The sequence below is a fragment of the Aptenodytes patagonicus genome, chromosome 1 (assembly GCF_965638725.1).
Source record: "Aptenodytes patagonicus chromosome 1, bAptPat1.pri.cur, whole genome shotgun sequence".
Taxonomy (NCBI): domain Eukaryota; kingdom Metazoa; phylum Chordata; class Aves; order Sphenisciformes; family Spheniscidae; genus Aptenodytes; species Aptenodytes patagonicus.
The window spans coordinates 87,206,772-87,212,000 of NC_134949.1; the positions used below are offsets into that span (position 1 = coordinate 87,206,772).

General features: G+C 42.7%; 1 long non-coding RNA gene across 1 annotated transcript; it reads right to left on the reverse strand.

Annotated features, from left to right (window-relative positions):
• Positions 1-4,177: 4,177 nt before the first annotated feature.
• Positions 4,178-4,963, reverse strand: LOC143155833 (uncharacterized). The gene is made up of 2 exons (XR_012994477.1): positions 4,639-4,963; positions 4,178-4,524 (listed from the first exon to the last, which is right to left on the reverse strand). It is a non-coding gene; the product is annotated as an uncharacterized LOC143155833 (long non-coding RNA).
• Positions 4,964-5,229: the final 266 nt, after the last annotated feature.

The following is a 5,229-nucleotide window of genomic DNA, read 5'->3' on the forward strand; positions in this document are numbered from 1 at the left end:
AGTTAAGGCCTAAACTCAGGATTCTGGAGATGTCAAGTTCCACTCCTGTCTTTGATCCTGATGTAACTTGTGGTTTTGAGTCATCTGCTAACTTATCAGTGCATCTGTAAAATGGAGTTGTTTGTATCTGCCCAGCAATGTGGCATATTTTGAAATTAACTAAATAATTTCCTCTGTGACTATGAGGTATTATTAAGTACCAAAGACTCCAGTACACAAAGTCAAAAGACAAACTGAACGGCCTAATTAGCAGGGAAAGATTTTCTCCCAGACTGATGAAATGGAAACAAATGGATTTTTAGTAGACTTCTACGTAGTTAAATGAGTAAAGTTGTGCTTTCATTTATTTCTCTTCTCAAAGGCGGGATCAACTTTCCCTGTGACATTCCTGCAGTTTCTTGTTCAAACTCTTCTAAAAAGTGTGCAATGAGAATATATGTGACTTTTTTTTTCTCTAAGTTTTAACACTCTAATCGTAAAAAGGATCTGACTTTGTAATTATGAAGCCTGCCACTCCTTGCCCTCTCCATAATGTACATGGAGAAAAGTTTATTCCTGTATCTTCAGAGTTATTTTTTGCATGTGTAAGCCCTTTTGCAGATTTCTTCCTTCTAAACTGAACAAGGCAGTTCTGCAACACAACCTTAATAGAGCTACATAGAACAGTACAACACCTTAATTTGTACAACAAACAAAAATTGCTGTTTGTATATCCCAGCATGCCATTTGTCTTTCTTACAATCGTCTTCACAACTGTTGCTGTACCCACCAGATCCTTCTCCGCAGTTCTGCTGACAGTTTCTTCCCCATCCAGTATTTATGCATATATTTATTCATATCTGTAAGCATTTGTCCATATTTTTTCAGTCTGCATCTCCAGTTTGTCAAGATGATTTTGAATTCTGAATCTGTCTTCCAAAAACTTTGAGGCCAGTCCAAGCCTAGTGTTATCTGCAGATTTATTATCTGCACTAGAAAAATAAAATTACCCCTGAATATTGGATGCAATATTCCAGATACTGTCTTAAAAAGTGCTGAATGAGAGAATCACTTCCCTTAATCTAGTGGCTATGGTCCTGTTAAAACAGCCCAGAATACTGTACACTGTATACTTACTCTCTATACATTTACTGAACTACTTTATGTACTTAACTACCCATCAGCTGTGGTAGTTAATTCTGTTTAAACAAAATGTTTTCTTGGTCAAACCCTTGGAATTTACTTGTGTTAAATAGCACTGATATTATTCATGTTACCACCAGATGGTAGAACAATGGTACTGGGATAGACTTATTGATAAAGTTCCCAGGTACTGCAGTAGTACATACTTGTCAGGGCCTTGAGTGTATTTCCTCTCCACTGCTTCTGGGGTTTTGGCTGCCTAGATTCAGAGACAGCTTTCACAGTGCAGCTGCCTGACCTTAAATCAAATTGCTGTGAGAAGCCTCAGTGGGGCTTGGCCCCCCTTATTTTCAGGAGCTTCTTCTAAGCTGGGCGCTCACCCTTGGTCTCTACCTGAGCTATGCTGCAGCTATGCCTGTGCTTTTACATGTGCTTAGCTGATCTGGATGCTGATCCTGACCTGTGGACTTGAATTCCTGGCTTGATCTCGGACATGCCTTATCACTATGGACTTGTCTGGCAGTCACTGGACTGCTAGCTGACCCTAGTTACCATCACAGAGCTTATCTGCTATCCTTGCTCATATGCTGTGGGACTGCATGCCTGCCAGTGCCCTTGCTGTCCCTGCCTGCCGTGTGGTGATGCTAACTTCCTGGCTCACCTTCCCTTATGGAACAGCTCCTCCTGCTGCTCCTTGACACACATGGCCATTGTAATCTATGTTTCACCCATACTTCTCCCTCTGGACTTGCAGCATGTTGAGTAGCTTTTGAAATCGATATACTGATAGTAGCCTCTCTATAAACAGCATATGAGGATATGTACTTTGTTAATTGTCTCCATGAAGATGGGGAGTTCAGGTTCAGCTAACACCCATCTGATCTCTGTGATGTTGTAGACGGTCTGGAAGATGGCCTGGGAGACCTCCATCTCCATCTGCACTATGGACTTCAAATTGGCTGCCTAGAAATCAACACGGAGATGGTAAGGCTACACAATGCAATGGAGGACATTCTTTGCACCCAGAATGTGATATGGTGACACTTGGTGACAGGCATTAGGTCACTGCATAGAACCTTGAAGGTGACCTTCTTTATGTCAAAATTTGGCACTTTCTGCTGGTCCAAGTGCACAACACAATATGACCCCAGGAACTGGAGGGACATTTTCTGCAGCATGAAGAAATTATCTACCCTTCAGCAGCTCACTTTGCCCCTTCCTGGAGAAAAAGATTAGTCCAGTACTTTCTAGATAATTCCTGAGTGTAATTGAGAATACAGCAGCAGTAGAATCAAAAACAGCAGCTAGAATGGCAGCAGTATCAGTCAGCTTGTCAATTAGTTGCCAGACAGGGTAGGCTTGGCCTGACTTTTGAGGTGTGCAATAGGTATATGCATGTGAGTCACTCCAGGTCTCTTAGCCTTGGGAACGAAGATCATTCCCTGGAATGGGTTGCCAGGACAATAGAAAGTTGCATGAAACAACTGCAAGTTCTGTAGTTTAATTGTTACATATGGGATGAATTGTAACATACTAATAGTCAACCGAAACTAAATTAAGAATAATTTTTGTAAGCAATTTGCTGACATGATCTGTGTCCAATTGTCTAATTGTACAAACAACTTGTACCATTAGGACAGTACTGTAGTATGTTAATAACTACTAACAGATGTTAGTATATTGTTACATAATTTCATTAAATGTAGAACTAATCTACCCTGTTGAAACACCACCAGCATAGATGGTATTTATGATACTTGTTTAAAGCAGTCTCTATACTTACTGTTCTTCTTAATTAGATTCTATAATCTAAGGATTGTACTGCTACAGGTTGATGAATCCATTACCCTGATGATGCATGGATGCTGTGGCTCTGTTTTCCTGAGGTCAAGCTGGTAGTGAGGCTGAGCACATACTCCTCAGGCATATACAGAAACACACACAAGCACATACAGTCAGAATACTCAAGCACACAGCTGGCCATGCAGATCAACACGCACAGGAAGTACCTTGCCCTATATAATGTGCGTTGAGAAGTTAGCTAATGATGAAGCCATCAGAATTAGCAAGACATTTAAAAACTAAGCATCCAGAACATGAAGACAAACCTCTACAGTTTTTTCAGCGGTGTTTCAAGCTGTGTGATATTCAATCCAGTAGTTTACAAAACTTCACTGAACTTAATGATAAATGTTTAGAAGCCTCCTTTGAGGTTTCTTACTTCATAGCAAAAGACAAAAAGCCACATACCACTGGGGAAACACTTGTTCTTCCTGCCACGGTAAAAATGGCTGAAATAATACACAGAAAGCAATACAGCAGCAAACTAAAATGCATTCCTTTGTCAGCAAACACTGTTGGAAGATGCATGGACAACATTGCTGAAGATTTGCAGAAACAAGTATCAGTACAAATTACACAGTGTGAGAGGCTTGCTATGCAGCTGGATGAAAGTACAGATGTTTCTAACATGTCTCAGCTGATGGTATTTGCTAGATTCTGTTTCGATAAGGGAAATACATGAAGAACCACTTTCTGTGAGCCACTAAAGGAGAGATTTACCAGAGAAGCTATATTCTCAACAGTAAACTCCTTCTTTAATAAAAATGTTTTATGGAAAAGCTGTGCAAGTATAACGACCAGTGGAGCGGCTGCTTTGGCTGGCGTAAGAAAAGGATTGCGTGGTAAGGCTACGCAGATAGCACCACACCTGAAATTCATCCACTGCATTGTTCATAGGCAAGCTATTGAAGCAGAGAAGTGGGAGCCAGACATGCACAAAGTGCTACAGGATGTCATTGTTGTGGTTAATTTCATAAAAACAAGACCTTGAAACAGTAGAATCTTTACAATACTTTGTAATGAGATGGGGAGGGACCATGAAAATCTTCTGTACTTGTGGTGGGTTGACCTTGGCTGGTTGCCAGATGGCCACCAAGCCATTCTATACTCCCCCTCCTCAGGAGGACCGGAGGAGAAAATATGATAAAAAAGCTCTTGGGTTGAGACAGGGAGATCATTTAGCAATTATCATCACAGACAAAACAGACTCGACTTGGGGAAATTAATTTAATTTATTGCTGATCAATAACAGAGTAGGGTAGTGAGAAATAAAGAACAAAACCAAAAACCTTTTCTCCCCACCCCCTCCTCTTCACTCATGACTCTTCTACCTCCTCACCCCCTGAGCAGTGCAGGGGGATGGAGAATGGGGATTGCAGTCAGTTCATAACACTTCGTCTCTGCCACTCCTTCCTGCTCGCACTGTTCCCTTGCTCCAATGTGGGGTCCCTCCCACAGATTACAGTCCTTCATGAACTGCTCCAGCATGGGTCCTCTCCACAGGGTGCAGTCCTCCAGGAATGGACTGCTTCAGTGTGGGTCCCGCACAGGCCACAGGTCCTGCAAGAAAACATGCTCCAGTGGGGGCTCCTCTCCACAGGCCGCAGCTCCTGCCAGGAGCCTGCTCCAGTGTGGGATCTCCACAGGCTGCAGCTTCCTTCAGGGCACATCCACCTCCTGTGGTGTGGGCTCTCCATGGGCTGCAGTGTGGATATCTGCTCCAATGTGGTCTTCCATGGGCTGCAGGAGGACAACCTATGTCACCATGGTCTTCTCCAGGGGCTGCAGGGGAATCTCTGCTCCAGTGCCTGGAGCACCTCCTCCCCTCCTTCTTCACCAATCTTGGTGTCTGCATAGTTGTTTCTCTCATATTTTCTCATTCCTCTCTCTCACAGCTGCTGTGCAGTGTTTTTTTACCCTTTCTTAAATATGTTATCACAGAGGCTCCACCAGCATTGCTGATTGGCTCAGCCTTGGCCCGCGGTGGCTCCATTTAGGAGGCAACTGGAACTGGCTCTGTGTGACATGGGGGCAGCACCCGGTCTGTTCTCACAGAAGCCACCCATGCAGCCCCTCCCACTACCAAAACCTTGCCATATAAACCCAATACAGTGTATACTTATACATATATATATATACAGTTTCAGTGGGTTTTGAACCCATTTGTTAAAGATATAAAAATGCAACACCTCCAATTAGTTCGTGAGAACAGCTGATTGACATCAGGGAAGATGAAAATTTATTAGCTGAATTTCAACAAAAACC